Source organism: Vipera berus (assembly GCF_964194415.1).
Source record: "Vipera berus genome assembly, chromosome: 16".
NCBI classification, from domain to species: Eukaryota; Metazoa; Chordata; class Lepidosauria; order Squamata; family Viperidae; genus Vipera; species Vipera berus.
In genome coordinates, this window is record NC_138219.1 from 1408225 (window position 1) to 1429459 (window position 21235).

The following is a 21235-nucleotide window of genomic DNA, read 5'->3' on the forward strand; positions in this document are numbered from 1 at the left end:
CCTCTGATTCTTCCAGGATTCCGTTTCATTGGGTGACCTTTGCTTCTGGCCTTTTGGGAAGGGGAGAATAGCTCCTCCGCGTCCCCTTGGTCTACATCAGGGATAATTTTATACACCTGAATCGTGTCCCCCTCCTTCCTCACCTTTCTGGAATAAAAAGCCCCAAAGCCACAGACTTTGCACTCAGGAAACTGCTGCAGCCTCTGGATCGTCTTAGTGAGTGCAAGGAAAGGGACTTTTGCCTGGAGTGGCGGTTCTCTGCCCTGAAACGCTGGCCTTGGGGCGCCCCTCTCCCCCCCCCCCGCCCCCGGAGGCTCTCATTAGCTCTCATGGCCAGTCGGAAGCGCAGCAGTGGCCTTGGCGCACCAGAGGCCAGACTGGTCTAATCCAGAATCCTCCTTGCAACCAGGTCTAGCCGGATGCTGTGATCTGGATGCTCCCCTGAAAGATGAGATCCCCTGGCCAATAGCGTCTTGCAGAGTCTTCTCGTCCACAGTTTCAAAGCTATCTTGTAGTAGGGAGTTCCATAGGTTCGACACAGAGAAGAATGGACTTTTCTTAGTCCAGGGGCCTTTCATCAAGGACAGCTTTGTAATTATCCCGGATCCTTCGCCTTCAGCATGGCCCGATCCCTTTGTAGACCAAGAAAGTTGATCAACTGATTGACAAGAAGGAGGAGGGCTCCCCCCTCCACCCACGGCAGTTGGCACCTTGGCACTTAATGCACACGATGAATCCCGATTCACTGAATCTGAACCCAGGCCCCGGGGCGGTTCTGAATGCCCAGATGCTGCCATCAAAGGTGGAGGGTTGCAAAGGCCTCATTCTGCAATACAGTTTGACCAGTTGCTTAGCAACCATCCAAAGTCATGACGGATCTCCTCCAGGTGCTTATGGCCTGAAGTTCTGACAGCCTTCCCCCGGGGTCACGTGATCACATGCTGGGCCCTCAGCAGCTGCCCCACGGTCAGGGCTGTTTGCAGTGTCCCGTGTTCGTGGGACTGCGTTCTGTGGTTTTTGCCAAAAAACAGCGTTTACCTCTGGTTTCCAGCAAAACCAGCCCAAAGCGAGCAATGGTGTTCGCTTTATGACTGCTGAGAAACGGTTGTAAAATCTTTTGTAACCCGCTTTAGAACAGTCACATCTTATGACTGTAATGGGTAGGCTCCATTACGGTCGTAAGTCCAGGACTCCCTGTATCACCACCCAGTTCCCGGCACGGCTTCTTCCGAATCCTTGTGCCCAAAGCAGAAGGATTAGCTGAGGTCTGCAGGGAACAGAAATGCACTTTTGGCAAGGTCAGGTTGAGACAGGCTGGCCAGTTGCATTGTGCCCCTCTGGATGCCACAGGTGGGAAAGATGGGCAGAAACAAGGCCAGGAGCCTCTGGCCCTGGGTTCAAAGCAAAAACAGGCCCAGGGCGAAAGAGATTGAGAGAGAGAGATTGACGAAGGGAGCGCTTGTTTGCATTCAGCTGTTGCGTCCCCCAAATTGGGGAGGGGTTGGGAGAAAAGTGCTGCTCCAGGTGCTGCTCACCTGAGGTTGGGGAGGAAGAGAGCCAGAGGTGAACCAAGGTGCAGAAATTAGAGGTAGGGGGAGAGTCTCGTCTCAGAGAAGTGGAGCCCCCGGGATGTTGGACCAGCCCATTGTCTTCCACTGGGAAGAATTAGATGGTTTGCAGAAATTCTGGGGCCAAAGCGAATCCACCTCTGGGAAGGGAGAGCTGTGGGGGAAGTTGCAAAATGTGGAGCAGAGACATCTGGGCTTAGGCTCTCGCCTGGCCCGGGTTCTTGTTGGCAGCAGCCGGGTTTTCCCTCCTCCCGCTCCTTCCCCCACAACGCCCCATCTCCACATCTGCTCCCCTCTGCCCCTCCCCCCTCTTCTCCTCCAATGAGACTTCCAAGCTGGCGGCCTCCACAGAAGGAAGGCAGAGGACAGGCCCACCTAGGGTTCCTGCACCCCAAGGGGGTCCTGAAGGATTGGGGGGGGGAGACTAGCCTTCCCTTCTTGGGCTTTCCAGGAAATGGCACTTGGCAAGAAGTGACAGATTTACAGTGTTTCCCCCTAAGCTTCCCCCTGTTAGACTTCAGGGATGAGCAGGAAGTAAGCATTATTTTTTTATTTTTTTATTTTAATTCCATTTATATGGAATAGACTCAGGGCGGCTTACAAGCTTAGCAGTAGCCTTCATTCTATGTATATGCCTGCTTATTAGGGCTTTCACACACCCCCAAGCGGCATTATTACAAAGTCAACTTATTGCCCCCAACAATCTGGGTCCTCATTTTACCTACCTCGGAAGGATGGAAGGCTGAGTCAACCTTGAGCCTGGTGGGATGAGGAAACAAATAGTGGGAAGAGGAAACAAATAGTTCAGAACTGGGGGGGGGGGAGTTTCCTGGGGTTGCATCTTGCCTGCTGATTTATTTGACATAATATGCACAATGAATAATCAGAAATGCTGGACTGGAAGAAGAAGTAGGAGTTGGAATTAAAATTGCTAGGAAATCCATCAACCATCTCAGATGGGAGAATGGTCCCATTTTGAGGGCTGGAAGTGAAGAATTACAGAATAATGGAGCTGGAAGGGACCTTGGAGGTCTTCTAGTCCAACCGCCTGCTCAGGCAGGAGACCCTACACCATTTCAGACAAATGGTTGTCCAATCTCTTATTAAAAACTTGCAGTGTTGGAGCATTCACATCTTCTGGAGGAAAAGCGTTCCGCTCATTTTAATTGTTCTGTCAGGAAATTTCTCCTTCGTTTTAGATTGCTTCTCTCTTTATTTTCCATCTGTTGCTACTTCTCCTGCCCTCAGGTGCACGTAAGAAAGACTTAAGTAAACTGGTTAGAGGTGAAAGAACTCAGACAGACAGAGCGAGCGAGCAACAGGAGAAGTTGAAGCAGTTTCAGCCCAGAGATGCAACCGAAGGGAACCACATCTGCTCCTTGGCAGAAGACCTAAACCAGGGGTAGGCAACCTTGGCTCTTTTATGACTCGTGGACTTCAGCTCCCAGAATTCCTGAGCCAGCTGGCTCAGGAATTCTGGGAGCTGAAGTCCACGAGTCATAAAAGAGCCAAGGTTGCCTACCCCTGACCTAAACTGACTGACTGACTGGCAGAGCAGAGACCTCGCTCTGCTCTGGTGATCCGTCTCCTCCAGACCCTGTAAGCTTTCCATTTGCAATTTGTGAGCTGAAAGATGGGCTGTGGGAAAGGCAGAAGGAATGGAGGCTTCCGAATTGGGGTGCCAAAGAACTTGGTGGAGAATTGCCTGGAGCTCTGAAACAGGAACTCCTCCAAGGGCAGAAGTCCAAGAAGGAAGCCCGGGTTTGGGGGTTCTGGGGAGGGATGCCGAGGCTGGAGAGGAGCAAGGAGGGCAGACGGAGGGCAAGGTGGCCGGTTCCTCACCCAGGACTTGCCAGAACTTAGGCAGTGCGACTGAGAGACCATCCAGGAAGGGATCCCCTCCGACAGGTCACAAAGACTTTGAAATCACCGAATTTGTTTCCCATGTGGAATTAATTTGCTTGCGTAAGAGAATTAATCCATCGCAGGAACCTTGCCATGCAGCCCAAAGTGGTGTAACTGAGACGCAGGCTGCTGTTCTCCGGAATCAGCCGGGCCTAAGAATCGACAGCCCCTTTCTTTGGGATCTCCTCTTTCCAGCTCAGATTCTTCTTTCCTGCATTTGCTCCCCAACTTTTCTGGAGGGAAATGAAGCAGGCAGCGAGATGGGGGTCGAGAGGAAAGTGGGAGGCTGGGCTGAACTGGATGGTTGCCAGGCTGAGAGACTCCTGGTGAAGAAGAAGCGGGGGGGGGGGGGCTTAGGGAGGAAAATCGCCCCTGCGCCATTCTTGGGGAGGGGTGGGTGGGGAACATCCTCCTTCCTTCCAGATGCCCCTGAAGAAAAAAACCCGTCTTTGTGCATAGGAGCCAGCCAGGAGGGGGAGGGGGGTGCAGCATGGCCTCATCCCGGAGAAAGACTTTGATTTTTCTTTGCAAAGAATCTTTTGGAAGCTTTTCTTTCCTCGCCCAAGAAGGGGGCGAGAAGGAGGAAGGGATTTCTTGTTTTCCTGCAGTTGGCGTCTGCCTCTGGATGGGAAAGAGAAGCAAGTAATCAACAGATCACTTGCAGTGGGATTCCTGCTTAACCCAAGCAGTTGATGTGGCCGTGCAGCTTCCCTCTTTGTGCATCGCCTGAAAAGCACAAATGTTATGCGGCTGGTGTGACATGTTGCTGAGTGAATATTTTTGGGTCCACTTGCAGGTGCTCTGCAGGTTGAAGCGATGCCCCCCCCCCCGCGGTTGGGGGGAAACTGACCCATCATGACTGAATTGAAAGGATTTGGCTCCTTGCTTGCTCTGGGTTGTGCTTGTGGGTATTTTCCTATCTGCCTTGTGAATTCAGGCCTCACAGTTTACTATTTGGCTTTCATCTGGCTACAACCAAGGCCACATTTACATAGATAATTAGGTTAATTATCCTTGCCCTGAAGGTTTCTGCTTTTCTCCATAATTCGCAGTTTGCTAATGAATCTCTCGAGTTGTGCTGTTGACGGAGGAGGAGACTTTTTCCTTGTGAAAATTAGGAAATGTTCGCACTATTTCCTTTTCTTTGTTTTTGATCTTGGGCCTGTGTTTTCTTTGCATTTTTGTTTTGCGCTCCTTCAGTGAAGGTTGCTTCATCAAAAAAAAAGGGAAGAATATAGTGAAGATAAACAGCCCACAGGAGGTTGTGGTGCCTGGAGGCGCTCCCAGGCTGAACGAAAGGTTGTGCACAATGGGGACAGGCATATTTGTATGTGCACTAAACACCTCAGTGGCTTTTTCACTAGGGGCCACCCGTGAAAATATCTCTGAAATTCTCTTCTCTTTGGAAAGCCGCTTAGAAAGTTTTCAAAATTAATTTTTAGAATTGGTTTTCAAAACTAGACTGGACAACCTTTTGACCAGGATGGTGTAAGGTCTCTTGCCTTGAGCAGGGGTTGGACTAGAAGACCTCAGGGTCCCTTCTAGCCATAGGATCCTGTGTTCCAAAGTGTTCACTTTTGTCCGACTGAAAGAAAATTTCTTCGGGGTGCTGAAGAACTTGCTGCTGGCTGTAGGACCCCCACCCCCACCAGAATGGCAGACCCCAAAAAACTACATAAGCAAAGACAGAAATAATATGCAAACAAATACATTGGGGGGAGGTATCTGACAGAAAACGGTTAGGAACAAAAAATGGGATTTTTTTTTCTTGTGGCACATAATTCTGTGAAATAATCACCAATTAGAGCTAGCCAGCACTCCATACTGTACTGCCAAGGATCACAGATTGGGATGTGATTAGGGCAGTGTTTGTCAATCTTGGCTAATTGGACTTCTGGGAGTGTGGACTTCAACTCCCAGAATTCCCCAGCCTGCATAGCCTGCCCCCATTCCCCAGGCTGGCTGGGGAATTCTGGGAGTTGAAGTCCACACAATGCAAAGTGGCTGGGATTGAGAAACACCATGTTAGGGTTTACCTAACCGTGGTTAATTGTGATTAGCTAAGAGCAGAGGCTTCCTGACCTCCCTGCTCTGCTCATTGGCCAGACAGGCCACTGTAGGAGGGCTGCTGTGACTAATCAGAGTTTGGGAGGTGTCCTCTGCTGCTCCCTTCATTCTGCGGGGGCCTCTCTTTCTCTTCATCTCTTTTTCTTGGAAGACTGAAGAGGCAAAAACCTGTTTGTCCCATGCAGTTAAGTGGATCCATTTTAACTATTTTAGCCAGTTATGGGTTGCACGTAATCCTTGTTCTCGTGACATATGAACGTCTTCGTTGCCCCAAGCTTCTTGCTTGGACTCCGAGCCAGTAAAGGGCTTCCTGACACTTCTCCAGTGGGTATTGGGTATTGTAGTCCAGATTGTCTGTCCAGAGTCTCATTGCAGTAATCAAAACGTACAGGTAATTCTTAGCATACAACCATTTGTTTAGTGACCATTTGTAGTTATGTCACTGAAGCAAGTGGTTTACCACCAGTCTTTGCACTTATGACCGTCACAATCACGGCCAAAATCTAGGCGTTTGGCAACCAGCAAGATTATTTATTTATTTATAACAGTTGCCGCATCCCCGAGACCCTTGATGGCCTTCCGACAAGCAAAGTCAGTGGGGGAAGCTGGATTTGCTTAATGACCATGTGATTCGTTTGGCGGCTGCAGTAATTTGCTTAGCAACCACGGTATCAAAGGCCATGAAATCAGGCACAACTCGTTTAGCAACCACCTTGCTTAGCAAATGGAAATTTTAGTCCCGATTGTGGTCGTAAGCCGAGGACTCCTGTACCAGGCTTGCATTACTCTGTTCTGTGAAGAACCAGGCAGCCATTTTCACCCCAAACCCAGCAGAATATTAGCAGCTGGGAGGGAAGCCGAGATCCGCCCTGAGACAGTTTTCTTTGCCCTGGGCTGCCCAGAGTCGGGTGGATGCCACGAGGGGGGGACGGGGCCTTCGAGGTGCATAGAATTCAGGGGACATCGATCTGGGTAGCTAGTAAACTAGCATGCATTTATCCAGGATTTATAGAAGAAACCATCGTGGCTGGATCGGGGTGTGTTCGGTTCTGCTGGGCCTGCAATTTCTCTCCGTGGCTGGTCAGTCCCTGATCTGAGTGACGTTTCTTTTACCCTCATTTTGATATTACTGATTTTTAAAAGGGACCTGAAATATATTGCCAAGAGGTGAAATGGGTAATTGGAATGATGGCTGTACGCATAGAATTTGAGGGTCCCCGTGTCTCCCCTCCAGATGCAAACGGTCTGTTTTGGGGGGTCCTGAGTGCTCTCTGAGCTGGGTTGTTTTCTTGCGGATGTTTCATTACCTAAAGTAGGTAACATCATTAGTGCAAAACAACCCAGCTCATTGGGCACCAAGAACCCCTCATTTCTACCTTGAGCTGTGAATATTCTCCCTTATTGGCCTTTGCTCATGCCCGGCCCAGCGCAGTGGGGGCCGGAGTTTCCTCTGGGAGACGCTGCCTGGAAGAACATCTGGCTGCCAGCCGACGTGGCGTGGGGCGGGTGAAGAATTAATGAGGTGCGTGCCGTGTCTTCCTAGGGGCGAGGAGGCCCCTCGTGGGAGGAGGACGGCACCTCCCTGTCGTCCTGCCGGATGCCACATCTGGGCAGGAGCCAGGTGATCCCCAGCCCGGATCCCCGGGATGATCTGGAAGGCAGAGGCTGGACCACTGCTGGAGGTAAAGCGTCGCCATGGCAACCCCCGGATGTTCCCTCGGCATAACTAGCAGGGATGGGCTCCTCGGACAACGGAGGGAGTTTCCTTTGCAGGGCTGTCAGAGCCGGCTGGCTTCCCCCGCGTCCCCGGGAGACGGCGGTGGCCACCGGCCAGAAACCCCTGCCGCCCCTGCCGTCTCATCCCCCCCACCCTATCAGCCCGGATCCGCATCCCACCCAGCTGCCAGGTACAGGTTCTCTCTCTGCTTTTTAAGTAGTTGTAATGAACAATGAAAGGAATTTGGCTGGTTGTGTTTTAAGACATGCGCCAGAGGCAGACAGAATTTTATTTTGTTGTTGTTGTTTTGAAGGGGTTTCTCAGCCATGAAGTGTATCTTTGAGAGCACAAATGCGGGCTTTTTTCTTTTGGGGGGGCATATCTGGAGCTTTAGAAATGAGTTACAATAGCCCGATGAGCAGGAATTCAAATGCACGTGTTTCTTTCCCACACCAGGGAGTTCCCCCACACATTAGTTTGGTTGTTAATTAAGACTGAGGCTCGTGTGTCTTTTTGGGATCGATCCTAGGTGAGATAGCCAGAGCTGAATCTGGAATTGGGGGATAAAGGAAGATGAGGAGCCACTGAATTTGGTAAAAATTCAGGGAGTGGGGTGGGATTGTGTGTGTGTGTGTGTGTGTGTTGGAGGACAGAGACGGTTAATGAAATGCAGTGATGCAACAGGGCGCCTCTCCCCAAATTCGGAGACAGGTATGTGGTCTTTTGCTTGATCCCAGCAGCCTCCTCCTCGCTAAGAGCCGGAGGGTAGAGGGGGAATTGTGGGGAAGGGGCAGTCCTGGCTGAGCCAGAGGCTTTGTCCAGTTGGGAATGGAGGAGTCCAGCTGTTGCGCGGGGGGGGGGAGGCAGGGAAAGGCTGCTGCCTTAATGTATTGAGAAGCCACTGTGCTTAGGTTGGGGGAGGGGGCAAGGAGGCAGAGGAGGGGGGCTGGCCTAGAGGCAGTCCGAAGTGGGCAGGGGCCATTAATAGGGGCCTGGGGTCAAGGGGTCAAGTGGTCTTGAGCCCAAGTAGTCAGATGATCAAGGGAGGGAGGGAAGAAGAAAGGAGAAATGGAAGGAAGGAAGCAAGGAAGGAAGGAAGGAAGGAAGGAAGGAAGGTAGGTGGGGGTCCATGGGGTCAGTGGTCAGTCCCTAGAGTTGCATCCACCCTTGATGCAGCTGCTGCCGCTCAGCCTTTGGCTGCCTCTGGTTAGGGACTGTCTGGTGCTGCTTCTGGGATTCAGAGGGGAGGGCTGGAGAAATGAGGTCTGTCAGCAGTTTCAGGCGCCCCCCCCCGCCCCAAGGCTTCCCCCTTCCTCTACTGTCATGTGTGCCAGAAGAGGCAGCCTTTGCTTCCTCAATTTCATTTTTCAGCTTTGACAGTTTGAATTCTCATCTGTCCCTTGTGCCAGTTCTCTCTCTACATGCGTTGATCAGGAGATTTCCTTCTCACCATGATGGCCATATATTGTACACAACTTAGGTATGATACAAAGAGCACATGTGTCAAAATGTCAGATACACAAAGCAGTCCCCAGCCAGGCACTTCCTAGAAGGGCCGGACTACAAATCCCGTCATAGAATGTCAGCAATTGTGAGTCTGTTAAACCTCACCCGGTGCATTGGTATTTTCCCTGCAATACTCAGGTTTTTGAAATAACGTTTGCAGATTTACCTTAAATGCCAGGCATATTTATTCGTGTTTCGCACAATTTTATCCTTTACTCTCTTTTTTAAGCCAGTTTTTCTAGCATCAGTCTCTCTAGTTAAAGCGTCTCTCTCCATTTTCAGACTGCAGAAAACTGTTCAAAGTTACGACAGCACTGGAAAAAGTCCTCAGACTTACAACTGCTGCAGCATCCCCAGAGTCACGTGATCACCACTTGTGACCTTCCCACCCGGGAATGTTGCAATGTTGGAATCTGGTATCGCTTAATAACCGCAGTGATTCACTTAACAACTATGGCAGTACTCCTAAAATGAAGCCTGACTCACTTAACAACTGCTTTACTTAGCAACGGAAATTCTGTCCCAGCTTCATCACTTCTTCAGGATGGCTTCAGGGGCCGAGAGGAGGCGCGGCAGTGGCCACTTCCTGGTCTGCACAGCATGCAGTGCGCTGATAAAACGGCTTTGGGTTATTTGAGGTCTTACACCTTAAGACCCCGAGTCAGAAAAGGTGGGGGGTCTTGGCAGGCAGCATGGAATGGGAATGCAACCGTCGTGTTTCACTAACCCAGGTTTGGGGGTTTTAATGTGAGGACACCTACAGGTAGACCTTGACTTACAGCCACAAAATTTCAGTTGCTAAGCAAGACAGGTGTTAAGTCAGTTTTGCCCCATTTTACGACCTTTCTTGCTGCAGTTGTTGAGCAAATCACGCAGTTGTTTAGTTAGTCACACGGTTGTTAAGTGAATCCGGCTTCCCCATTGACTTTGCTTGTCAGAAGGCTGCAAAAGGAGATCGCGTGACCCCTGGGAACACTGCAACCGTCATAAATGTGAGCCAGTTGCCTCTGAATTTGGATCACATGATCACGGGGATGCTGCAAGGGTCGTAAGTGTGAGAAACGGTCACAAGTCACTCTTCCCAGTACTATTGTAACTTCGAACGGTCACTAAATGAACTGTTGTAAATTGAGGGCTGCCCGTACTGTTTCAGTAAACCCAGGTTTTGGAGACTAGCATGTTGTGTGAACCCAGGTCCCATCGGCCTAGTTGTCTAGAGGGCTGGTATTTGCAAAAACATCTCCAGGATCCTGAAGTCAGAAGGCCGAAGCTGTGAAGGGATGGTCTTCCTTAGCCAGAGAGGTGACCGGGGGGGGGGGAAGGGGGGGCTTAATTCCGTTGTGGCAAAGTTCCAAGAGGCAACAATGGCTGCCTTTGTGCAGACACCGTTTCTCAGCCAACGGCAAACAGCAGACTGTGAAATCTGCCTGGGATAACCTACTTTCCTGCACCGCCACAAGGAACATTCTGTCTGTTCTGGGGCTCCTCAAAGCCCCCCCCTGCCCCCCCCCAGCCTGGTGTTCCCTCTTGGGACAAGGCGCTCAGCCAGGCAGATCCGTGTGGAGGAAAGCCGAGAGGGGCCGAGCGGATGGATCCACTCCAGAGCAGAATATCTGCTGTCTTTCTTTTCCCTTTTCCCTTATTTCTCCCCCCCGCGCCCCCACTTTTCCCTGGATGACCAGAATCTTTCCTGTAACTTTTATTTAAAGACTTTTTCCCCCCGAAGGAAGATTAAAAACTATGACAAACTAATGCAAAATAAGAAAAAGAAAAGCAAAGAAATCAAAAGAGGAAGCTAAAAATGCAACAAAGGAAAAACCACAAAGATCTTCTTCACAGCAGTTATAATTACAATTACACATTTACCACTTACTCTGTAGTTATAACATACCTCTTTTCTAATTTAGCCTGTCTAATCACCAGAACCATAAATTATAATTTCATTTTTTCCTGTTTCTCGCTAAAATTCTGTAAGTGGTTGCCAGTCAGCAATAAACGTAGATAATGTCTTTTCTCTGATCAAATAAGTCAATTTAGTCACCTCAGCAGGTCCCGTTTTCTTCTTTAGCCATCCCTCCATTGTGGATCAATGCCGAATCTTTCTATTTTTGTGCATACAATAATCTTGCTGCAGTAACCATGTACAGAAACAATCTTTCACAAATCTTCTCAAGCTGACTATCCATAACTCCCAAGAACAACAAAAATCCAGGGATTGGAAATTGGAATAGAGACAGTCCTCAATTTATGATCATGCATTTAACAACAGTTTGGAGTTTAATAATAATAATAATAATAATAATAATAATAATAATAATAATAATAATAAGTTGGAAGGGACCTTGGAGGTCATCTAGTCCAACCCCCTGCTCAGGCAAGAAACCCTATACCATTTCAGACAAATGGCTGTCCAGTCTCTTCTTAAAAACTTCCAGTGTTGGACCATTCACCACCTCTGGAGGCAGGTTGTTCCACTGATTAATTGTTCTCACTGTCAGGAAGTTTCTCCTTAGTTCTAGGTTGCTTCTCTCCTTGACTAGTTTCCATCCGTTGCTTCTTGTCCTGCTTTCAGGTGCTTTGGAGAATAGCTTGACTCCCTCTTCTTTGGGGCAGCCCCTGAGATATTGGAAGGCTGCTATCCTGTCTCCCCTCATCCTTCTCTTCATTAAACTAGACAGACCCAATTCCTGCAACCATTCTTCATATGTTTTAGGCGCCAGTCCCCCGATCATCTTTGTTGCCCTTCTCTGCACTCTTTCCAGAGTCTCAACATCTTTTTTACATCGTGGTGACCAAAACTGGATGCAGTATTCCAGGTGTGGCCTTACCAAAGCATTGTAAAGTGGTATTAGTACTTCACGTGATACTGATGACCTATTGTGGTATCATTTCCTTGGTCACTCAGTTTGGAAGCCTGAGAGTTAATTTGCCTAAGACTTTGATACTGGAATTTGTGCCCCAAATAAGAACAAAATATTGCTTTATAAATGTCTTATGGCGGGTTTAATAGGTTTTGCTCAAGAAAATTCGTGTTTGATGATGGATTGGAATGGAGTGATCTCCCCACAACTGAACAGAACTTCTGAGAAAAATATTAAAATCACCCAAGGCAAATTTAAAAAATGTCTTTGATTTGGTGGGCAATTTAGGACCAGTTGATACATGAAGACAAAAAAATGGCAATTCAGAAGAGCATACCTGCTTTTCTGAAAGACAGAGATCCCTTTCAAGAACAGACCTGATTTGAATTTCAAAGACCTTGGCTACTAGGCTTTCTAAGGTAGACATATTATAGATATAGTATGTTTAGGTGTGTGTCATGTACGTGTTTCACTTTGAGAGCGGGCAACTAAATTTCATTTTTGATGTGTGCCATTGTGCCCACAGTAAAAACAGACAATAAAGGTTATGTTATTACCCAAGGTGTTTTTAGATCGTAGTCCCGTAAGTTTGATTCATAAAAGGAAGCCTAATTCTTTTAGATGGAAACTAAAGGGAAAGTTGCTAGAAAAAGAAGCAATAGTGGAGGATTGTAAAAAGAAAAGAATTTTCTGAAGATAAATGTAAAGACACTGATTTAAAGATGGTTTGGGATGCAAGTAACGCTTTTATTAGAGATTATTATACAACACAATAGTGAACTTAAAAAGAAGAGTCAAGAAAAGACACAAGCAATCTTGAGAAATTGAAAAAAGAAAAAAAATTAAAGATGTTTCCAGAGAAGATAAATATTCCTCAACAAATTTTTAAGAGAAATGAAAATAACCATTTATGTAAAGCAAAAAATGTTTGATTTTGTAAATAAACTAGGAAAGTGGCTAGCATATAAATTGCAAAAAGAGAAAGAAAAGAAAATATTGAAATTACAAGAGGGAGATAGTATATTAATGGATAATTGACAAGCATAAACAACCAGATCCTCATATCTAGATATCAAACTAGCTACTTTATTGTTCTATGCCTATTTCACAGGAATCTTCTCAGACTGGCGGTTTGAATCTGGGCCAGATTCGATAAGATGCAAGATCCTCAGAGAGGGTTGGACCTTGCTCTCTTGTGCCTATGTAATGATTCCAGGCTAATTCCCCACTTGACGCCTTCCCCTGGCTTAACCAGTCTCTCTCCAACAAAATGCAGCCGTAGAAAAAGCATTTCATTGATATTACAATTTGTATAAAGAAAGTGACATCTGTATAGAGAAAAACAGATAACTATAAGAAAACAAAAATTGTTGAAAATTACAGAGGAGCTGAGATAGTTTATGGGGTTTGGAAAATCCTGTGTTGGCTGGGGAAATCTGGGAGTTGAAGTCCACACATCTTCAAGTGGCCAAGGCTGGGATACACTGCTTTGAAGGGAATTGAAAGATTAGTGGGGAAATCAGAAGAACAGCAGGTTTCAAGATTAATAAACAGCAGACAAAGGTGTTAACAAAAAATATAAAATTAGAAGATCCAACAGGAAGACCGGACTCTAATGCTCTGAACCTTCCTCCTGAAATTATTGTCATGTGGATTTCCCCTTGCATTTTAGCAGCTTTTGCTCTTTCTGCTGCAGTTTTTTCCTTCCGTGCAAAGGAATGGAAAGTGGCAGCAAAGCACTCTTGCCTTTAAATCTGGAATTAATTTGAGAAACCTTCCAAGTCGGATCAAAATCCTGGAATGTGGAGGGGGAGGAACAGTTGGGAAATCTGGCTGACCCCCAAGCCACCACCACATTTGTTCCTCTCTCCCATCCTCTTTTATGTGCACAGCGTGGCTAAGAATTGCAAGTAAACAATACCGTAATTTACTAAAAGCCTGCGCACACACCAACGGGTATTTTCAGATGGTGCATTTGGCAGGGGAAGGTCCAAATCGTGCATGGACCTTCCTGAGGATCATCTCCAGTGCCAGCAGGTTGGAAAGAAATGACCTCCTCGCTTCCTGGAACTCTGTGTCTTTACTTCCTGACCTTCATTTGCAGTTTATTCCTTATTAGGCCTTTTTATTAGCACTTTGGACCCTTTCTATAGAAAATGGAAATAGAACATGCAGTTAAATTAATGGATTGCCCCTTGATTCCCAGGGGTCTTGGGTCTGTGGTTCCTGGGTAGGCAAGAAACTACAATTAACTGGTCTTCTGCTCCAACCCTCTGATCAATCTGGAGAACCCATTCCAGTCTTTTCTTGAAAGCCTCCAGTGATGGAGCACCCACAACATCTGAAGGCAGAAGGAGAAAGAGGAGGAGGAGGAGGAGGGGGGTCCTCGGTGGTCTTTGAGCTTGGTTTTCGTGCAGCTGTTTCATGACCCAACTAGGTAACATCATCAGTGCTAGAAGGGTGTGGGGTTTGCTGTCATTTAGATACTACTGGCTTGCCCTGTTTGTTGGTGGGAATATTCCTGGTGGTTCATAGAATCCTAAGGCTGGAAGGGACCTTGGAGGTCTTCTAGACCAACCCCATCTCCAATCAGGAATTGTTATTGTTATTTTTATTTATTTATTTTATTACATTTATATACCGCCCTTTCCTGAAGGACTCAGGGCGGTTTACAGGGTGATTAAAAACAAAAATACAAAAGTTAAAAACAATTTAAAAAATTATATCCGTCCCTGAACAAATAAAACCCGTTAAAATTAAAATTATAATTATACTGGCTGCATTGGTTGATTGTTCTCACTGTCAAAAGATTTCTCTCTTTTGAACCTCTCCTTGATCAGTTTCCATCTGTTGTTCCTTGTCTGGCCTGACCCCCTCTTCTCCGTGGCAGCCTCTGAGCAGAGGGGTGGATAGCAGTAAACTCTTCCTGGGCCTGGAGAAGCAGGGAGGGGGGTGGGGGCTCCCATGCAGCTGGAGGCCAGCGGCTGCTACAGGTTTGGGCAATGGAGAAAAGGGCCTGGAAGCTCTCCTTGCGCCTCCCTCCTCTTTTTCTTCCTTTCCAGCCGTTTTCATGCAATTTGCTTATCCGCCGGGCACAAACAAAGAGCGGCTTGCAGCGCCAGCGGGCTCAGAAACTCCCCATTGTTTGCAAAGGGAGGGGAGCTTAAGAACCAGGAGAGGCAGAAAGGAAAGTCGCGTGACAAAAAGAATTCCAACTTTGACAAATCCCAAGACATCGGCAAGGGGTGCCAAAGCTGGATTGCCCCAGTGGGTGGAGGGCGTGAAATGCCCTGGCTGAGTTTCAGGCATTTTTTTTATGCTCTCTTTTATTTCCAGAAAAAGGCCTCTGGGTCCCGCCCCACCCCCCATTTCTGGAAAAGTTTTTTGTGCCCCCTCCCCCAAAAGACAAGAAGACGCTGAAAGGGTCAGTGGCCCCACAGGGAAGCAGTTTCACCCGGTGTGTGTGTGTGTGTGTGTGTGTGTGTGTGTGTGTCCTGAATGGTGACTGGATACCCCACCAGGGCAGCTAATCTGGAAATGGCAAGGCTGCCCACTGTGCATGATGGGCAGAGGAACGAACTGCCTGGTGACATGTAAGTTTGACAGGTAGGCAGGCTGGTTGGTAGGCAGGTAGAGGGATAAATAAGTAGAGATGGACAGACAGCTAGACAGACACAGACAGACGGGAGAATATTTGTAGCTCTAGATTGAAATAAGGGGTCCTCAGTGCTCTCTGAGCTTGGTTGTTTTCTTGCAGACATTTCATGGCCCAATTAGGTGACATCATCCGTGCTAGATGATGTCCTAGCACTAATGATGTTATCTGTTTGGATAACGAAAGGTCTGCAAGAAAACAACCAAGCTCAGAGAGGAACAGATAGATAACTAGGGGCTGGATCAGTAAATACAGGTGGGAGATGGGTGGATGAGTAAAAAGATAAATGAAAGATAGATGGATGGACAGATAGATGAGTATGGATAGGTAGATAGATGGAAGATGGATGGATAAAAGATACATGAAAGATAGATGGATGGACGGACAGATGGATAGATATACAGATGCAGGAAAATCCAGGATGCCAAAGGAGCTTGGAATCCGTTGGGTGACCTCCTATTGCAGTTGACCACCAGGGTATCTGAGGACGGAGTGGACCTTTAGATCGTAGGCTCCCTAAGACTTGAGCCAGGGGAAGGGACCGAGAAGCAGATGCACATGCAGCCACTTGAAGAAGTCATGAGGTTGGGCTGGGCCGCTCCTGTCCTGGCCAAATCCTAGGAGATGACCAGGCTGGGTCTGAGGGAGGGAGGGAGGGAAAGGTCAAGTGTGTCATCAGCCATGAGTCCCTTCGCACCCACAAGAGATCTAAATCCAACCCACCTCGAGGTCCGTTGACTCTTACCTGCCACCAGTTTGCGTTGACCAGATTCTGGTAGAGAGCTTTATTTCATTTGAACGGACAGGCTGCTTTCGATCCCAGGCAGCTGAACGTGGCTTTAAGCTGCTGACCTGCATCTTGGGCATGAGAAGAAAGCAGCACCCCAGGAGGGCTCCTTTGGGGCACAGCTTGGGGGGGGGAGTCCTTCCTGAAAACCAGGCTCCCATCTCTGGCTGCTGCTGCTGTTGGGTGCTGATGTCACAGATGCGGGGGCTTAGTCACCTGGGCAGAGCTGGGGGGGCATCTAGCTCTTGACAGGGCAGGGAAAGAGGTGGCCTGAGCTGGGGCTACAGAGAAGGGAGGGGCCCCATCAAGAGGGGCTCAGGAGGGGGTCCTTCAGCCCAAAACAGGGTAGCTTCTGCCTTTGGGACTGGCCTGACCCCAACCCAGCTCCCTCCAGCTGTGGGGGAACTGCATGTCCCCAGCCTGCCTGAGTAGAAGAATTGGGAAGACCCTCCGGCCATCGGGCTTTGTGCTTTGAAAATATTTGCCTCTGCATCTGCTCCCAGATGTGCGTGGTTGATTGGGTTGAAAGTGCCCAAGATCGACTTTGGGTAGCCTTCCCTCTGGGAGCATGGGGAAGGGGCTTGTAAACTGATCGGATGGTGTGGGGAGGGGGTCTCCCTGCCCCTTTCTTGGACACTGCCCCAAGCCCCGGCCTTCCCCAAAGGGGAGGGAGAAAGGGCAGCGGGTTTTCCCTCAGGACAAGGGAAACTCCTAGGCAGATGCTGATTTCTTGATTTCTTTTATTTATTTATTTTTATTTTTATTTTAATCCCATTTATATCCCGCCCTTTTCCGAAGACTCAGGGCGACTTACAATTTATTTCTTTATCAAATTTATTTGCTGTCCATCCCATTTCAAAGCGACTCTCTTACTTCTTGTTATAGGTGGTCCTTGACTTACAACCCCAGTGGGGATCAGAATTTCTGTTGCCAAGCAAAGCAGTCGTCGTGTGAATTTTATGACCCAAATATATGACCTTTTTTGTGAAGCCCCTTCCCCCATGGTGATCACGTGACCCCAGGATGCTGCTGCTGCCCCCGCCCCCAATACATGCCCCAATTCTGATCACGTGACCATGGGGGAAATGCTACGACGGTTGTAACTGTGAGGACCAGTCATAAATCGCCCTTTTTCAGTGCAGTTGTAACTTTGAACAGTCACTAAATGAACGGTTGTAAATCGGGGACTGTAATTCATTTCTGTTTTTCTAACCTAAGGGATCAAAATCAAATGAAAAACTTAACAATGGAGATGACAAAGAAGCATCTTTCTCTCTCGCAGGTCCCACTGAGGCCTTTGGGGCTGTTTTGCCTGACCGCGTCTCCCGGGGTCCCCACTGGATCGCTGACCTGGATGAACTGACCCTAAGAGGTAAATAAAACCGGGGGGGGGGGGAGGAAAGGGAGAGGTTGCATTGAGGGGGGGTCCTTGTCTTCTGAAGGATAATGAGCACTTCCATTTTCACTTCTAATGGTGGGGGGGGGTAAAGGACACAGTAGTTTTCGTACAAGTAGTTTTCGACTTGTGATCAAAATTGAGCCCAAAATTTCTGTTGCTAAGCAAGACAGTTGTTAAGTGAGTTTGGCTGCGTTTTGCGACCTTTGTTCCTTTGCCGGAGTTGCTAAGTGGAATCACTGCAGTTGTGAAATTAGTCACAGGGTGGTTAAGCGAATCTGGCTTCCCCATTGAGTTGGCTAGTCAGAAGGTCACCAAAGGGAATCACCTGACCCAGGGCACGGCGACCGTCATAAGTATGAATTAGGTGCCATGTGTCTGATCACATGACCAAGGGGATGCTGCAATGGTGGTCACTGGGAAAAATGGCCATAAGTCACTTTGAAAAATGGCCATAAGTCACTTTTTCAGAGCTGCTGTAACTTTGGTCACTAAACAAATGATTTTAAGTTGAGGCCTACCTATATATACAATTAGTGTGTGTGTGTGTGTCTGTGTGTCTGTGTAAAAAAATACGTTGGACAAATCTGCCCTGGCGAAGCGGATGTGAAGCCCAATGCTTGTGTGAGCCAGGATTACTCAGCCCTTCAAGGATGAAATGAGCTCCCTCCATTGGATCTGTTATCCCCCCTTTGCTCGCCCACCCCAGACCTTAGATGGGGGGCTTCAGTCTGCCTGGCAGGGCCCAGGACAACCCACGGAGACCCAGGAGGTCTGGGTGGGCTTCTCCTCCCATGAGGCTGCAGGGAAGGGGGGCCTGGGAGAGGCGTGGGGCTGCCCGGCCCCCCCTCCCTGTGGGGTGCGGACCCGAGAGAGTCTGCTGGAGACAGCCTGGATGTGTCTGTACTCGCCGCCTGCCTCCCTTCACCAGGGCGGCCAGGAAGCTGGGTGGACTTTCAGGTTTGCTGAAAGCAGCCTGCTCTCTTCGGCAGGGCCTCTGCCAACCCAGAGCCAGGGGGGTCTGTCTGCCGTGGGGCTGCGGGGCTGGGGGGCCTCGGCTCCCTCCCCCCCACCAGGAGCCCTTCCTGCTCCTCAGAAAGATGCCCCGGAGGCCAGACAGGTAAGGCTTCCTCTTGCGGCCACCCACCGGATGGGGAGCGGGGTGGGGGGGAAGGGTGGCACACTCCTGGTGGATGCTGTGGGACAGTGGGGGTGCTTTTGACCTTTGGAGTGGGGGCTTCAAGCAAGGAAAGGAAAATACCGCCCCTGGGACCTGATCTGGGGCTCAAGGGGGGAGTCTGTGTCCTCCCTCTCCTTGTCTCACTTTTCCGAGTCTTTCAAGCTCACCGCATGATTATTTTTGCACGGAAGCTGGGTGTATTTTTGTACCAGCCGCTTTATGTGACTTTGAGTAACCTGGGTAGGTTCTGCGGAGTGTCTCCCCCGACGGGGGTTGCTTGGATGCCTTTTTGAGTACCATTTTCCTCTTGGCGTGTGTTATTTATGATGGTGAACTACGTGAAAACAACTGGACACCTGCAGAGGAAGGGAGGGAGGTTGAGGGGGCGGCCAAAGGGACGGGATGTTGTCTGAACTGATGACTGGAAGCCCTCGTGGACTCCTTGCAGGGAACACGGTGCTCTGTGATTGGACTAGAACAGGGGTAGGCAACCTCGGCTCTTTTATGACTCATGGACTTCAACTCCCAGAATTCCTCAGCCAGCATGGGGGAACTATGGCCTCTTCATGACTTGGGACTTCAACTCCCAGAATTCCTCAGCCAGGATGGCTCAGCTTGGAAACCTCTCCCTTTCCCCTCAGCACAGCTGACTCAGGAATTCTGGGAGTTGAAGTCCACGAGTCATAAAAGAGCCGAGGTTGCCTACCCCTAGACTAGAATAACAGATTATAAAGAAAATGTAAACAATATTGTAACCGTAAAGTGTTTATTTTATATTTATACTTACAACTGCTATAAAAGGACATAGAAAGTTGCTTCTTTATTATCTTTGCTCCTTCCCTCCCTTTTTTCTTTTTCTTTTCTTCTTTTCTTTCTCCTTTCTAATCAGTACAATAGTAGAATTTAGATCACGTCATCGCAGGGATCCCGTGATGGTCATAAGCGCAAGGACTGATCAATGAGTCACTTTTTTCACTGCTTTGAATGTAACTTTGAACAGTCAGTAAATGAATGGTTGTAAGTCGAGGACTACCTCCAATGCTTTCTACTTTGTCCCTCCCTCCAGCCTTGTGAGATTGTTTTGATTCACTCCAGTCGACTGACTCTCTCCTTTGAGTCTCCTGCAGGTTTGATAAGCATTTCCCTAAACTCTGCGTCCAAAGCCTGGATAAAAATATTGCCGGGTCCAGGACGGAACTGCTGGTGGTCAGGCTCCGGGCCTCTGATCCTGCCCAGCGTGGCACCATTGATTGACACCCCTTTGAGCCCAGTTTTTAAGGCAGCTATGCATTGACCTGATTATTAATGAAGCCCACGCTGAAATAGAACGTGAGGGGATATTTTGCTGAAATCACTTCTCTAACGAAACAGAAAGCAAGATAGGTCTGAGGCACTTCCGCTATCGATAAGGGAAATTACCCAAGGTCCAGGCTGACTTCTGGTCACGACTGCATCACTTTCAAGTTATGCTTAGTTCCAAAATTTCCTCGGGTCTCCGGAGCAGACCGAGTGGTTTGCAAACAAGGGCACCTGCAAATTGGATTACCGCTTGTCTGAAATGGTATAGGGCAGGGCTAGGCAACCTCGGCTCTTTTATGACTCGTGGACTTCAACTCCCAGAATTCCAGAGCCAGCCTGGCTCAGCTGGGAAACCTATCCCTTTCCCCTCAGCGTGGTTGGCTCAGGAATTCTGGGAGTTGAAGTCCACGAGTCATCAAAGAGCCCAGGTTGCCTACCCCTGGTATAGGGCTTCCTGCTTGAGCAGGAGGTTGGACTAGAAGACCTCCAAGGTCCCTTCCAACTCTGTTCTTCTGTTCTGCTCTGCAGGGTTCTGAGGAGATCTGGTAGTACCACCCCAGGGCACCTCAGAGAGGTTTTCCACGCAGCCCACTGAAGCCAGTATTGACATGGCTGCCCATACGGCATTCTTGCCCTTTGTCTTGGAGAGCAATTGATTGGGAGAATGCAGGAAGACGGGAGAAACGGCTGAATGGAACCAGGGCGAGAGGAGAGGAGGGAAAAATCATGAAATTCACTGCTTCCCCATGTAGGCATCCGTGGGACCTCCGCCTGCCTCCCTGGGTGGGATGGGGGTCCCCACCTCAGCTAATGAAAGGCGAGAGCAGGTGGACCATCCCATCTCCATTTCAGAGATTAAAAAAGTCAACACCAAGCCACTCCCCAAACTATAAATAATCGCCCACCCCCTGAAGACATCCAGCACCTGGGCGTGAAGTCTTCTTGAATGGGGAGAGTAAAAAACAAAAGTGGGGGGCTGCTTTCTCCTCTGGGAACAAGCGAATAAGGACTAGACTAAGTGGTCTTCATGTCCTCACAGTGGAGTCCTTCTCTCCTGTAGATTTAAATTCATTTCTTGACCGTGTTGCTCTCGATCATAAACTTCTGTTAGGACCTCTATAAAACTTTCTACTATCTTCTGGTGGAATTATTTTTGTTGGAGATGCTCAACCCTTAATTAATTAATTATATTATATTATATTCTCTTAATTCTATTTCTCTGTTCCACACCAGCATTAGAATAAAATAATAGAATAGAATAGAATAGAATAGAATAGAATAGAATAGAATAGAA

General features: G+C 48.4%; 1 protein-coding gene across 1 annotated transcript in view; it reads left to right on the plus strand.

Moving 5' to 3' along the window:
• The first annotated feature begins 17311 nt into the window (after positions 1-17311).
• Positions 17312-21235, plus strand: part of SEMA4A (semaphorin 4A) — a 35190-nt gene continuing 31266 nt past the window's right edge. The window contains exon 1 of the mRNA XM_081340124.1: positions 17312-17438. The gene's annotated coding sequence lies outside the window, so the exon portion shown is untranslated. The remainder of the gene's footprint in view (positions 17439-21235) is intronic.